The sequence below is a fragment of the Trichoplusia ni genome, chromosome 11 (assembly GCF_003590095.1).
Source record: "Trichoplusia ni isolate ovarian cell line Hi5 chromosome 11, tn1, whole genome shotgun sequence".
In the NCBI taxonomy this organism is placed as follows: domain Eukaryota; kingdom Metazoa; phylum Arthropoda; class Insecta; order Lepidoptera; family Noctuidae; genus Trichoplusia; species Trichoplusia ni.
The window spans coordinates 9,920,515-9,937,243 of NC_039488.1; the positions used below are offsets into that span (position 1 = coordinate 9,920,515).

Genomic DNA, 16,729 nt, shown 5'->3' on the forward strand with positions numbered 1-16,729 from the left:
TAAGTTGTAATGATTTATCGGGGAACAATTTATGAGTCGTTATACACGGATATGAAATCCGTCGCCCGCACGTTAAAAGATTTACGAGGGACTAAGTTTGGAGGTCGTTAATTTTACTGACGCGTCGATTATCTTAACAAGTTGCCGTCTCAGATAATTCTTGATTGAAAACGTATAAGGTTCGAGGTTTTATGTACGATGAGCAGTTTATTTTGATGGGGAGATTCGACGTTTTGTAATAAAATATTATATCTTTAATCACTGACTGTTTAGTGATACTTATTTCAGTTTTCGCTGAGACGTTGAAATAAAATTTTGGAACAGAACCAGTGCACAAGAAAACATTTCAATCTGTACATTACTATGATTTTTTTAAGTAAGAAAAGACAAAGTTAGTAATATGTATACCATTTCTAAAACAAAATGCTTTCTTATCTTGCCCAAGTTTATGATGTTTAAACATGGTGTCAGAGGCTCCATTGTTTCACTCTACATTACTACACACATACATAACAAGCAAACAACATTCCCCGCTAAACCAAACTGCTTGACAACAGGGTTTTTCAAACGATTGCCATTTTACCTTTCTCAGTTCCCCGGGATACAGTAGGGTCCTCACAATCACCCCAACACCTAAAGTCTATAACATTCAACATATTACGACACTGTTCCTAACTTGTTCGGATTCCGGTCACGACAACTAAAGCCCTTTGTACACGAACCCACGCAGGTGTTACGATACCTGACGATTTTAGCCCACATGGTCTATAACATTGGCTATCGTTGACTTAGAGGTTTACAATATTTAGATTTTTTTGAAAATTGTTATAAAGTTAAAATTGTTATAATATATCAGAATATTTTTGCATGGGGAAATCGATCCTGTTAGAATATACCTCGTGAATTATTTTGAACCATAAGGTAATAGAACAATTTCGAACGAATAACGGTACGAACTTTCATGAGCTAACAAGTCGGTAGTCACTTCAGACTAAGATCGTCGGATATCAAAACCTTATGTCGACTCGTGTACCAAGGGCATAAAGGTTGTTTCAAAAACAACTTTGCGTGCGACAACCTTTTTATTAGTCAGGCCTTAAATAATGTCAAATATAGTTCCTAGGTTAGTGAGAATAGGCGTCAGCATTTAGGGGCGTTTATTTATGCCTGTTTTGGTTGCGAAAAAAGTTACGGTAACTTAGTTTTAGCAAGTTAATGTTACGCTCACTACCTACCTATAATATTAATTTAGGGTAAACAGCTGGAACGAAGATAATTTTTACAAGTTATTTCACTTTGAAAACAACCTTAGATAGATTATACTGATTTAATCCAATTAACTCGCATTGAAGGAGTTCTTTTTATAAACCTGTTTCTCCATGGCAACATGGTTTTTTGGAAACGTTTCAACTTTTCTAAACAAGTTATTGAATAGGTCATCTTTTAAGATAGCGTATGATACGATATTTAGAAGGGAGTTATTTATAACTTGTTAGTTTTTACTATCAGACTACACTCAGGTATCAATGATAAATTAATAATCTCATTAATAAAATGCTACTAACATATACATATCCACGTATAACTGCATATACTTGAGGAAAATGCCCCATATTATATCAAGACAATAGAAATAACAATATTAATCACGACGTTTCCATCCGACATCGTTATCCCATAATATTTCGATACATTAGGGATCCAATAAATTGGCCTGACGTCACACTCCAACCCCCTGGGCATTGGCTACGTACCAGTATATTGCCACAACACAAATGACATAGTTATGCCATTTGGTAAGGAAAACCCCATTTAGCATTATCGATATGCACCAGTTGACCGGCCAAGTGACACCAATGTAACGCTACATTTATTCAAGTACATTAATTGCAATATTGTCTAGTTAATGTACTAACATTACCTAGTTGTTGTATAGTACTTAGCAGGGTGTGCAAATTGTTTGTTGCCATGTTAAAAGAAAATGGTAATCAGTTACCACTCTTCCTCATTTTGGGGTTGGAATATATTTTTAATCAAATAAAGCAAAACTATATTTTACTGTTGGTCTTCTTGTCCACTGAGTTTCCTTGTCCCCTGTTTTTTTTTTGTTGATATAATTTATTGCTTAATTCGCCCAAAATTTTTATAGGTACTCAAGGGGGTTCTAATAAGCAACTACGTCCATACGAATCCTTTCATTAATTCTCTAGATAACCACGTTAAATTTGAAGTATGTGTTTAGTTAGCGTTTATGACTAAGTGTCGCAACCTTCCTCCTCAACTTGACTCTCGCGATTACCGTTGTAAATATGCTCTAGTCTACTAGCTCCGCACAAAACCGTAAGACGGTTCCATAGGTGCAAAGGATAGGACCGACTACAGGTCGAAGAGCAAGTATCTATCTTTTAATACTACGATAATGTTATTTAAGATGTGGCAGTAGGCCTCCACAAATCCGGGTGCTGCATCATCATTCCTCTGCCCTTATCCAAATTATTTTATTTGAGGTCGGCGCAATTATCTTCTTCGTCCATACCTTTCTATCTGACGTGTTCTCACTCTTTGCTGCATATCGTCTTTTACACAATCCATCCATCGTTTCTTTGGTCGTCTTCTACCCCTATATCCATCCATATCCAGTTACTATAATGCATACAATTTGTACTATAAATAATTATATTATTACCTGTCGTGAACAACGCACACATTACATACAGATTCAGCGGTTTAGAAAATAATTGTTTGTGTTCGAATCCTTTGTGCGGAGCGGGCTGTGTCAAATATAATGCGTATTTAGTGAAATGGAGCGATGCCGGTGGAAAATGTTACGTTTGCATACAATTTGAAACGTAAATATTGGGTTTCTTTACTCGATATGTCAAAGTTTGTTCGATATCAATGTGGAAATAGAGAAGAATACTAAACCTGAGCAATTTACGTCACGCAATTCAATTTTGTTTACAAACGATTTTTTTCCAAATAGTGTTGAATACATACGATATCTCGGAATAAATTCTATTTTGTTTTAAAATAATAAATAATGATTACTTACGTAGGCTCAGGCAACATTTATTTTCTTAATGTACGCTGAATGTGAAATATCGAATACCACTTTTACGACTCATTAAACATAATCATTGACTACTTATTTACATGGTATGAATGTAAATGTCTTTCTATTTGTCATTCATTACAGTGAAATGTGTTAACATTATACCATCTCAGGGGCCTGCCGCAAGGTCTTATAGTAGTATTAGATAGTTTGGAAAAGAGATGGCGCTCTACGAAGTGCATCGTGCTGTCACGCTTCAACAACCTATATTATTGAATAATAATAATATTATTGCTTGAAGAGGTCGTGGCATAGCATCTACTCTAACACGTAGAGATCTGACTGGTTTACAACAAAACAGTTATTATTAGGTCTCATGCTGCCTCTATCATTTACTACTAAATTTTAAAGAGCAATAGAAATTAAAGAATAACATCCAGATCTTAAGATGATATTTAAAGTTCGTGGTCATGACTCACAGTATCTACGATACATAAAACTTGTATTCTAGGTAGGTCAAACACAGTTCGTTTTATTACAATTTTCATATATTTTAGTTCGGTGAAGACCGCCGTCGCCGCCTTTAAAAATTATATTCCATTTATTAAAACTAAAACATTTTTGTGTGACCTAATCTTTTGATTTGCCTTAAATTTTTTGGTACATTTTAGTTGAGTTACGATTTATAGAAAAGATTTTACATTTTATTGATAAAGATTTGACGTTAAAGTAAAACTAAGGAGGATTAACATTTTTATTTACCGGCCTACAATAATACAAAACATTCTCCATTAATAGGTACATTATTTTATTTTTAAAAACAATCAGCTTATAGTGGCCAGTAAGAAAGGGCTTACAAGTCGAAACTCCCGTTTATGACTGCGGATTAAAAGCCTCCGATATTTTACGACTCAAACCTTATGGGATAAACCGACTCCGGTTTACAGCCTGGTATGGAAATCCGGTACGGCATCGATGACACGATTGTTAATAAACTTGAAACGTTATTTAATCGTAATCAAAGATCTGTTGTTAGATGGAATTATATTTGTCTTTTAAAGTAGTTTGCGTTTTTACTTTTTGTTTCTACACGATGTTTATATTAATTTAATATAGACATATTTTTTTTTGGAATAAAGAATAAACAGTAGTTACTTTGTCGAATTGGAATGATTCTGTAATGGCATAGAATCTCTATCTAAAACAACAAATATTGTATCAAGTAAGCAAAGAAGTTTGACATCAACATAGGTTTTGTTTAAATGTGACAAATGTGGGAAGGACAAAATAACAGCTAATGTTATTTAGAAAATTTCACGTCGATACAATACACGCAATGATGTACCTACAAAACCGCCGCTCCTACACCAAGCCCGCACCTTCATCAAGACCTTTCTTGCTTAGATCACTTCACCCGGTTCTAAGCTAATCTCTCTCGAATGACCTACGGGTTTTCTAAGATCAATGACCCATAGCATCGCTGGACACACACACACACTACCAACATAGGTAGCAACAACGCTATCTCATTACGTCTAAACATAAGAACACTGCCATGATTAATAAATTACAAGAACATATTATTGATAATGATATAAATAATATCTTTCGGGAAACGTTACGGAGACAAGATTCGAAAGCAATTACGCCACAATGACAGATGGTAGAGTAACAATTAAGAGTGATTCACACGACTATCCCACGCTTCGATATTATAATGATTGTTAAGTAATAGCTATACGTGCTCATTTGCCGTAGACTGTGATTTAATGATACGCTCATAATGGGTACTTGTTCTGCTAGTGCAAGTTGGCGTGCAATAAGTTCAGGAGTAGGTAACGTAGTGGTATTTTTTCAAAAATGCCTGTTGGTCGAGCTTTTAAAATGTTTAATGATAATTTTGTGTTAACAACCGACTTTAAGCCAAACTTGATGTTTTTTTTTTAAGTTTAATAAAAAAAGAATCGACAAAATCTTTTCTCTAGTTCGGAGGTTACCTTATACAACTACATTAAAAAAAATACAGACGAAGGAAAACTTCCTCATTTTTAAAGTTGGTGAAATTCGCTCAAACTTAGAAATAATAATCTTTTTTGAATTCCACGTGAATTCGGGACAATAAGTGGTCTTATCCACTCGTACCTTTTTAAATTTTAATAACCATCAAATAGAAAATAAGTATTAATTAAAAGTAATAAAAAGCATGTCAAAAGACCATACTCATAAATATTCAAAATTATTGTCTTGGCTATATTAGAAACAGATTTAATAGCCGAATCCCAGTCGTTAAATCTTTAACGTAGTTCACTATTAACCTAGTACTAATTTAATTGACCTATAAATAATCTTTTAACTACCTTTTAACATATTTATGTAACGAAATGAAAATCTAAAGCCTTCAGCAGACGTTCGTAATAGAACATAAAAATTTGAGTATTGCTCATCTATTCATGAATTTACATATAATTATATGTACCTTACTATATATGCTACTAGCTTTTCGCTCGCGGCTTCGCCCGCGTCGAGGTCGGTTATATCGCGTTTCCAAGAGAACTCTTCAAAAGTCCGGGATAAAGCTATCCTATGTTCTTTCTCAAGGTCAACTCTATCTCTGTACCAAATTTCATTAAAATCAGTTCAGTGGTTTAGTCGTGAAAGCATAACAGACAGACAAACGGAGTTACTTTCGCATTTATAATATTATTATCTATACTAATATATAAAGATGAAGAGTTTGTTTGTTTGTTTGAACGCGTTAATCTCAGGAACTACTGGTCCAAATTGAAAAAATATTTTTGTGTTGAGTAGACCATTCATCGAGGAAGGCTTTAGGCTATAAACCATCACGCTGCGACTAATAGGAGCGAAGATACAATGGAAAATATGAAATAAAGCAGGGAAGGTATAAATCATAACTTATATCTTCTACCTTCTACTAGTCGTGGGCAACAGCTAGTATTATATAATTATATATATTTTATTAGTAGAGATTGTATAATAAGCATTATGATGGTGGAAATGGTATTGTAGCCAACAATTAAAACGATATTATCCACCCGATTATCTCGTAGTTTGTGCAACACGTCTTAACAATGCACGTTAAAATCAATGGTGCGTGGTTTTGAGCGCGCATCACACCTCCAACTGGCTACCGGTACGCAGAAGTACCATTGATCAAAATGTATTGTAAATAACATGGAAATTGGAAAGTAATAAAAAGAATTTTAAATTTGTTTTTATTTGTAATTAAAAAGAAACATAATGTTACGTTGCATAATAAAAACTCGTTAAGCAAAAGTATGAAGCAAACACGGGTTGTCATAAAAAAATAATACACAGAAATATTTCTGTGTTCTTTATGCGTACTAATACAGTCAATCATATGCTAATAAATACATATCTAATCATATGTTAAAACATCGATGCGTCGTAATTTTAGTTGGAACCTTTCCAATATTCAAACGTCATATTGACCTATTATAAAATTTGCTCGATTGACATATATCCGTACGGTAGTAAAAATCTATTATTTCTACACAGATTTATACATTTTAAGTTATTTTCCTTGTGTTTATATATCAAATGTGACACTTAGATGGAAAACTTTCAAATTTGACCTTCTGCTTTAATTTTGCGCATATTATTGCAAGTGTAGTGTTGCGCCTGCGTGTCGCGACCTCATACGATTGTTGCGCAAACCCCGATGCAACCGATTGTAATGTGCAGTTACATCACTAATTATCGATTTTTTTGTTTTATTACTCGTTTGGTGTGCGTGGGTTTCGAGATTGTCGCCTGCATGTTTTGTTGTGTGACTGTGTCAAGTTCTTTTTGTTAATCCGAAGACGTTCAGTAGAAAGTCGTCTTGTGTAAGCAGGTTGCTTATGTGAAGTTATGACATTTACTTGTTTTAATTGTTATTGCAGAATCTTTGTTAATAATATTATTGTTATTTCATATGCCCATTCAAAATTGCGATGTAATTTAAAGTTCATAACAATTATCATAATTAAGTATAGAGAGAAACAGGTGTAGTTATGTACGTGCCTGTCAACGCTAACCTAAAATTAGGAAGAACAAACAAAGCAGATATATTTCAGCAAACGACAGGCCCACAATCGGCACAATAGGCACTTACTTAGTTTAGGCATATATTATGCTCAGGGCACACATCCGAGGTATTGTCGCCATAATGGATGTGCCGCGCGCAGCGTTAGCTGTTATTGTCCAAGAATTTTGTAGGTCAAGGAGTTGGACCAAACGCGGCTTGAGCAGGGATTTTATGTGTACTTAAATATTCAAATTTTTGAATAGCTTAGAAAGTGTTATTAGATCATCTTCAGTTTAATGGTATTTACTTAAGTTGAGTGCAGACAGTTTTATGTTTAAAGAATAATATCAGACAAATTAAATTATTAGGAATATCCTTCCAGTTTAACGTTAATCTGAAATGGAGTGCCGTTGCATTAATAATAGTAATTTTACCTATATATGAACCTGTATACCCACTGCTAGACGAGCTCGGAGGCGAAGAAACTTCTGCTTTAGTATTTGTGATGTCTGGTCTCGGATTTAGGAATAGAACTAGTATTCTTAAAATGTATAATTTAAAAACTCAGAGGTATTTCTAAATATGACATTCACTCTCAATTTTCTCATTGTGTTCAGTTAAATCTGTGTCAAGTACCATTGATTAGGTACGACATTCACAATTACGCATATCGTATTTGCACTCGGAGAAATTGCAACAACACATGTTCGCATGTTTCGGTTTCGCTAACCACATTATATAATATTACAGCTTCCATCAGACTATTCAAAGCACAGCGTAATGTAACAAAGTAAAACCGCACTGTAAGTGGAAACGTGCTTCGAATTCAACATATTGTCGATCCAATTTTAACTTATCGATATATATATATTGTATGTGCTAATTCGTGACGCACGAGCATAACTCTCCCCAAACGCTTCATATTTGGATAAGCCAAGCCTGAACTGTGACGTCATCGAGCTACGTTACGCAGCCTTGTGTGTACAGTCGGCAACGGAAACGAAACACAGCTTAATCTACTAGTTGCCAAAAATGTTCAACAAAAATCATAATATCAGTGTTCTTTAAGTTTCAAGTGGAATTCTAAGTTTCAAGCTACTTTGTTTCCCAATCCATAAAGTCTAGTAAATCTCATGAATTATTGTTGCTGACTGTACACACTAGGCTATGTTTATACTGATGTACGCTAGTTACACAAAGTTTTGACACGTTGACTTAACAAACAAAGCGAATGCTAAGACACCGCTTAGGTGCCGTATTGCCTTAGTTTTGGTAAACTCTGGAGTTATATTTATGCAATGGTTTAAGAGTGAGTAAACCGTGTTTGTTTTCTATGATTATGTAAAGTTCAAGATTTTCGAAAATCTATACCGATATAGTGAAAAAGAGTTTGTTTGGTTGGATGCGCAATCGAACTCTTAATCTTAGCGACTACAAGACCGGTAAAAAAATGATTTTGATCAAATGTTTATTGATAAAAGCGTTAAGGCTGAAAAACGATGTATCGTTCAGTTTGCAGATGCATTTCTTATTTCATAAATTATAAGAGCTGATTTCGTGAATTTTTGAGGAGAGCCTCTTTTTTGCCTTTGATACCAATTTCATAAATTACAAGAGCTGATGTCGTGAATTGTTTTAGAAAAAGCTAAATTTTTCCTTTTTTTGCCTTCATTACCAATGTCTAAGACGTAATGATATTAGTACTAAAGTGACGTAAGAATATGTACTTCATATAATCAGCTGCCTTGACCGACACGCTCTAGGATTCTCTTGATCAAGGTTAAACGTTTCAATCGCAGTATCTTATTACGTACTTAATATCATTGATACGTCTAAGCATAAACAATAGCTCAATATGGAAAATGAACTGTATGTCTGAGTACCTACACAATGACATACCGAATTTAAGTAAAAAACAAATAGAAAAAAAAACTTCAAATGACTAGGAACGACAAGGAACATTATTAGACTGGTCAGTTCAGTTAGAGGCCTTGACCTTCTCGAGAAACTAAAGCCTATTTACTAGGCTTTCGAGCTCAAATGGCATCTTTAATGTTCGTAAATAAATGTATGTAAATAATGAATATTCATCCATCCGAACACAACCAATACTCGTCAAATCATAGAAACGTATCCAAATCCATTTAATAGTTACTCAGACAGGCTTCCTCTCGGCCTATGCACAACGTTAACATCGAACATGAGTAAAGTTTACCTATTCATAAGTGTCAGAGACGGCACAACAGCAACGGTTCGCCTTCATACCATCCTGATGTGGGTAAACCGTTGTGGTCGAAAGATTTATTTAATTGCATTATTATTACGTATGCTGTGACAATGATTCTGCGGCTGTATGCTGTTGTGTTATTTGAGGGAATTGTCATTTGTTCTTAATGATGAGTTTGTTTTTTTTCAGTTGACAGGTGTTGTTTTGTTTTTGGTAGTTTGGTATTTGTTGCTTTTATTTGCAGTTGTAGTGTAGTATTTAAGTTTATTGCACTAAATTCCCAGACTAGACAGAACGTTGTCATGTTTTCAGTATGTTGCGTAAGACGTAAGTAGGGATTCAAGATTATTAGGTTAAGTATCGCTTGAACGAGAAAACTGTAGCCTGAGGGAATTACCAACATTAATAGCCTTATAAATCGATTAAGCAACAAAACTAAATGTCAGACGTGGAAATAGAAGCGAGCTAACAAAAATACGATTAGCAGGTGAGGGGTGAGCAGTGGCGGTGCGGTAATACCGGTCGAATGGCCGGTGCACTTCCCTAACTAAATTGTGCCGGGCGGCCGGAAATGTGACGTCACGAAATTCGGGACATTTGCCCCTAGGCGTGGCGTTTTCATAGTCGGGAAGCTCGGCCAAGAGAAAATTATAACATCACGTATTATATTGTTTGGTAGGACCTACTTTTTAGGCACTGCAACTACAATAGAACACGACATATTTAAATAATTTCCGTTTCGAGTAATGATAAAATTGCTGCTGTAGTTTCTACTCGAATATATTTGTTACTACATACAATGCTATGTTAAAATAAACTAACATGTGTGTTTAGCATATTTATGAACTAATGAACTTAAAATGTTTTTTAAAAGATGATACTGATGACCAAAGAATACCACGGCTCTTCGACTAAATTCGACGCCACACCTAACTTTGGTTACAAATGGCATTTCTTAATAGATTTCGTAGTTTTGTTGACAAAGTTCTGCTACTTGTCAACTGATTAATATTTATGGATTTGGAAAAGCGCACGATTTTATTAGGCGTCGCATTTTAAAATATTAATTTATTTTCTTTAATACCTCAGGTCAATTTGCTCATCTCGTTACCACGATAGTAGGTACTTAATCATAACTATATCTTAGTAAAAGCGTATAATGACGAAATTGTTATAAAAATACTTTGTCAAAATAAACATATCTATTGAAATATTTTAAAACGGAACAACTTTCTGATTCCGGATTCTGCTCTAGGTATAACATTTATTTTCATGAAACGACGTTCCCATAATACCCATTTATTCCTCTGGCGTTATAACTGCAATGTTCTCGGTATAGTGCTTTTAAACTGTAATAATAACATATCATACCAACAAACAGTCGGAGTCCTTTAAAGTTTCTTGACTGAGGACTTCCTACTACATGCTCTTTCCGTTTTAAATTACCGACGTTATGGCCGTAACGAAGTGTTCTAGCTAGGTCAGCTAAGAACCAGCCAAGCATGTGACTGGTTTCATTCGACATGCAAATCGTCAATTCAGTAATAAATTGCTGCCATATGGTTCCGAAACATGCGATTAAAGTCCTCTAGAAATATGAAGTTTTAAAAGTGTTTTCTTCGAACGAAAGTTCTTGATAACATTGGCTTTTCTTGGTTAAGCTGAAAATGAAAATCGGTAATTTCCAAAAGATTAGAGAGCAAGAGCTAAGCTAGTGTTTTTATTTTCTAAGCGAGTTGTTCATTTTCATCCCCAGCAATTTAGTTCTAAAATCTTATCAGTCTCTTCGAACGCGTTGCATGTTTTTGACTCAAACCAAAGATCTTTCGAATTAAATTAACAAATGAAGTAGGTACTTCATAATATAATAGACACTAACAAGCAAAACAACCAATAAAATCACGTCTACCCTCTGACCTAACCGGCATTGTACTGTGTTAGTTTTATCGACACATCAAGAACCACACGTTTAGATAGTAAAACAAAACATAAACACTAGAGGATCTTCCAGGAATGTAGTTGGATTGCGAATGGGCGGTCGTAAAACGAGTGTCATCTCATCACAGACCTGGATAGCTTCGATACCCCCGTTATTCCGTTTAGCATAATAGTGTCGACATTGCTGACTCAATATACAGGTACGAATGAACTGTTTTAGACGAAATTGGACGGTTCTATAGATGCAATCGTGTAGGTTTTTGAAGTTTCGAATAACATGTGTTTTTCCTGATATTTGAATTCCAGTTTTTTTTGTTGTATAAATTTGCGGTGTTTTTCATTTTTCAGAATAACGATTTATGGAAATATTTGGGTTTTAGGATGTAACAAAGTTTTTTTTTTCCTTCATTTTTGAATAATTTGTTGCTAACTGTAGAAAATAACGAACAACTAAGTGAGCGAGTTAGAGAGTTAAGTACTAAAGGTAAGTTAAATTAAATATTATTTAGCTACTGATGAAACTGACTCTACAAAAAAATATAATTAATATTTTCATTTTTGTTTCAGGTAAGCTGCAAAGAACCTAGTGTTAATATGTTCGTCGTAAGTATTATAGCATAGTCTTAAAATGGTGTCCAATTTCATCGATGTTATCGCATCCGTGCTGGTTAGTATTCGATGAACTCCACGTATGCTGATTAGGTTCGGTACACTTTTAGCAATTTTCATCTCCATGTTTAGATATTGTCCTTCTTTTATTCTGCTCAAAACATCGAGAATTTGGCTTCCAGTAAGAGTATTGGTTTAAAATTTCTATCACTGAAATTTTAAATCTGACAGATTTTTCCTAAATCTGGCAATAACACTATTATTTTGATTCTTTTTCAAGCATTTCTGTCACCTATGCCAGCATCACACTTATTTTTAGCTCCAAAATTTTTGCTATTAACCTTCATAAACAAGACCCACTTCTTGCACCGTCGCGTATCAATAAATGTTTTTTCATCAACCTTAGCAGTCTTCAAACTGGCATCCATATCTCTTTTACAAAAAAAGCCACCACATTTTTTACAGGGTTTAATGATTTAATTAATTACCCTCATTGCATTGCCATCACCATCACAATTACCGCCAACGTCGTTCGTGGACATTTATTTCGTTATTGCAGCATATTACAGGTTGGAACAATACCCATAATATTCATTGCATACAATTTGTTTCCATTCGCACTAATTATATTGTGCAGCAATAAAATTACCAGTTGACCGGAGGAGGAAATAGTAATGTAGTCGATTTATTAAGGAATTTCTAACTGTCGGTATCGGCAAGTGAAAATCTATGTCTGGTGCCTAACAAGAAACGAAATAGTTTCGGTAAGCATTTTTACTATACATAAAGTGAGAATAAAAACTAACGAAACTACCACTGTAACACTTAGGCTGCGTGTCTCAGGGGAAAGAATTATCATTCTCAGAAACCAAAACAAAAACTTAATAAGAAATAGTAAAAAGGAAAATTAACAAAACATATTCTTAAAACTAAATGAGTATACTCAAACGTAGGTACACAACATTACACGTCTTTTCTTGGTCGTATTCTAAATAAAGTTCCTCTTATCCGTATTTTCTCAATCTCCTTCGACTTCCTAGTTACTTCTATCGATAGTCCATCTGTAACACAAATTTACTTCGACATTGCTTTACACAGAAATATCTCACGGCGTCTATACGGAATGAAAAGCTAAGGTGATTTAAACCACATTTTTCTAGAAACCTGTAACCCTAATGGATTGGTTTTTCATTCAACTTACTTTATCTTCATTTTAAAAGCCAAGAACTGAGTAACTACGTTACTTTTAGCTACAAAGTGGAGTCATTCAATCTACTCCAATAATTAATAGAAGTCATCTTATATGACTTTAGAATTACAATTAGAATTAATATGAGAAGTTAAGCCTAGTTTGCGTCATGGTACATCAAGAAGTATTTGGGGAGGTCTGATTTCGTGAAAGTGGGCTTACTGTTGAATAAGTTTCGTTGAAGTAAATATGACAATTAGCTTCAAGCTCCATGAGCAAGTTAATTTGTCGGTAAATGTTACGTTTTCAGAGAATTTGAATTTAAATTATGATTTTAGTGTTGAACAGCGTGTCTTGTATGACCGTAGTGAATGTTAGTGATTCTTTTTTTTATTTCACTCTGGTTTCTGGTGGCAGCTTATTTTCATAGGAGGTTTTTTTTTTAATTCTATATAAACTTCTGATGAAAAATTAGGCAAGTTATTAGAAAATTAAATTAATAATAATATTCCACAACGCCATCTAGTCTCAAACAAAGCAAAGCTTGTATTATGGGAACTAGTCATTTAGTAAACATACTTATATTACTTATACATTACTTTATACATACATATTGTAAATAAAAAAAGACCTTCACTATACCTTTCGCCTTTACTGTAAATGAATACTAAAACAAAGGTACAAAAATTTAAGCTATACACTCAAAATTTTCACTTCGTTAAAATACCTTGATCTTTTATTTAGGAGAAAATATAGTTGGGACAAATTAAAGAAACCCAGCGTTACGTACGCAATATGGCGTTTACTGCTAAATTTCTCTGTAGAAATTCCCCGCCCTATTTTCCTTTGGCCACAAGTAAGTGCAAAATGTACCTCGCTGGCCGGAATACCGTGCCAAGATCCAGTGTTTATGGTGGCGTTTCTGTTTCCCTTTTTTATTTTTTTGCACTCGTATTTTCATCTTTTATTAATTTCTCTTTTTTATAAATATATCAAATGTATATTTGTGCACGCCAGGCCAGAGTAAATGCCACACATTTTGTATGATAAATGCAGTTCTGCCTTCCTTGCTTGCACTATCATGTTTTGGGTACCGTACCCGAAAAGTAACAACGGGACTCTATTGCTGAGGTTTCATTGTTTATCCATATGTTCATCCCTTTATTTCCCGATAATATTTAAATCAAAGTCTAGATAAGTAATCATACATTTTACGAATGACTATTTTCCTTTGAAAAGTTGTTTTTTACTTTATGATACTTTAGTGTTGCAAGTCTGACTTGCTTTTCACTAATTTCATGAGATTATACTATATAATTAGGGAGGTTTCATAAATACTTGCCTTATCATATTTAACACGCGATTCATTATAACTTTTACCTAGTTCTTGTAATTCTCTTACTCAACTTCATACTACATCAGCAACATCTACTTCAACGATGATTGCACTCAAGATAATATTATAACGCTATTAGTTTAATATAAGGACCGAAGTTACAGCATTATCAACTAAATTGAGTTTCTTAGTTAAGTAATTATGTCTAAAAGCTTTTATTGACTATTACAATTAACATCGTGAAATATATTAAAATATTTATTCAAGAAAAATAAATGCGAGAACGAGATACGAATTAAACCCCTTTTTCATTGGTATCTCCAGTAAATTTATAGCTGTTGTGCATCCAGAAATTTCGTCGTTGCTTTATTTATTGTAATGTAGTATAGTATAGTCTCAATAATTTTCACTACGATCCCCGAACCACTGGAATAACGTTTTCCTACTTTATTGTTTATCAAAGCCTTCCTTCCCTCGCCCTTTAGGTTTACATAGGTAGATAGAGATACCTATTTTTAGTTGAAACCCTTTTATCGTGAATAGTTTGGATTGTTGCCACTGGTCCTCAACCGAACTGGGAGGATCAAAGCCCTTTTATACGATAGTACAAAGAAAACACGCGGCACGTCAGTATAACAGTTTCATTATGGATGAACTTCGACTATGTCGGATAAATTTCGCCTCTCTATAATGTTCTCGATGTAGAATACCCCCAAACCGCAGCCGGGGTTTCGAAAAAAAATTGTATTAATATTGAAGTAAAATGTAAGTAATGAATGTGATTGTTTCACAAAAAGACGAACAGCTGCTATTGATATCGCTTTAGATGATACAATGGACAATATGCACGAAATATGGATGGTATGGTTGATTTTGGGATAAACGAAATTTGGTTTTATTTTACTGTTAGAGACGGAGGCATGTGTAAACGAGATCATTATTTTATAACCCCACAAGCCGGAGAAGAAATCGTAACCTGCGATCGAAAAAAATGCGTAGATAATTGCTGTTAAAAGAAATTGTTGCTTAGTTTGATATAATATATGTATAGGATATTGTTTTTACTCAACGTTTTGAGTCAAGTCAAATGTTTATATGCAAAAGCGTAAGTCAAGTTGAGTTTTTGTTACTTATCTCCAATCTCGTTTTTCGAAACAACTGTCTGGCTTCGTTTGCAACTTTTTAGGTAGTAAGGTCATAAGTTTATCAACATTTTGCAAAAACCATCCTGAATAATGCAAGCTTTATGTCAAACAACATGCAATTTGGGATTTTTAGAATTTTATCATAATTTTATATACAAAACAAGTTCATTTTTATAACCAGTTTGAACATTTTGTTCTAAAATTTATGCTTGTTTCAAATAAGCGTTTTTTTTACTGCTATTTCTATTCTTGTTTAGTGGTATATACATAATTTAAATGAATTTGTACCTTGTGCCGTTGGCTTAAAGTGTGTTTCTATTTTGATGAATTGCAAAATGTATTACGGTTTTATTTAGTGCAACCATAGAAATCTAAATAACAAGGTAATAGAAGTGCCAACGCCGCGTGACCTTGTCGCCACACTGGTGTCTTGGACGACACCAGCGCGCGAACTTACGCTCAGTCGCTCGCGGATCGTCGTCACAGCAAGAACCACTAAAAATGGTGTTTTGCGGCGTTTCTCAGGCTGGAAATTCATCTGCATCGTGTAATAACATAAATAAATAGATAACATTTTATCGGTAAGTAAATTATTGCAGTAATATTGATGTTATTGCAAAATTAAATTTCAAAACATAACCTTCATTATAAACCATATTTATATCGCACCATCCTGCAACAATTGCATTCTTTACTAATCATTGCCTCTGCAGTAAGAGACTTACAGAAATGCACCGTTGTAAAAAGAGAAATGTATAACGAAAAATAATATTTATCAATGCGATCGTATTTGTAGTGGTACGGCCGCACAAAACTGTCGGAAATAGTGATGTGGTTAAGTGCGGACAAATTATCCAAAATTAACATTGTATACGAAAAGTAACAATTTTAATAGTCGTTTGTTTTTGTGAACATATTATTGAATATATTTTTATTTCAGAATCCCGCAGGTTGCAAATAAATACAAAAGACAAGTGGATGACTACCACGGGTAAACGAAATTGGTACCCTACAACTTAGGCCGAATATACACTATGAAATTAGTTGCATGCTTGATAACTTGCCGCCCGCCGCCCCGCCCGCGCCCCTCTCCATTTTTACGGCTCGGACCGCGCTCGCAACTGAATGTTTCAAAAAGTACGCCTTGCGCTATAGCATAGCATTGAATAAAAATTGCAATTT

General features: G+C 34.2%; 1 protein-coding gene across 6 annotated transcripts in view; it reads left to right on the plus strand.

Moving 5' to 3' along the window:
- LOC113498917 (putative polypeptide N-acetylgalactosaminyltransferase 9) overlaps positions 1-16,729 on the plus strand; it is a 93,028-nt gene that overhangs the window by 24,576 nt on the left and 51,723 nt on the right. Inside the window, exon 1 of one of the 6 annotated variants that reach the window (XM_026879173.1) lies at positions 11,854-11,871. The exons of the other annotated variants lie outside the window; for them this stretch is intronic. The gene's annotated coding sequence lies outside the window, so the exon portion shown is untranslated. Of the gene's footprint in view, positions 1-11,853; positions 11,872-16,729 lie in introns of those variants that run through there. 6 annotated transcript variants of the gene reach the window in all.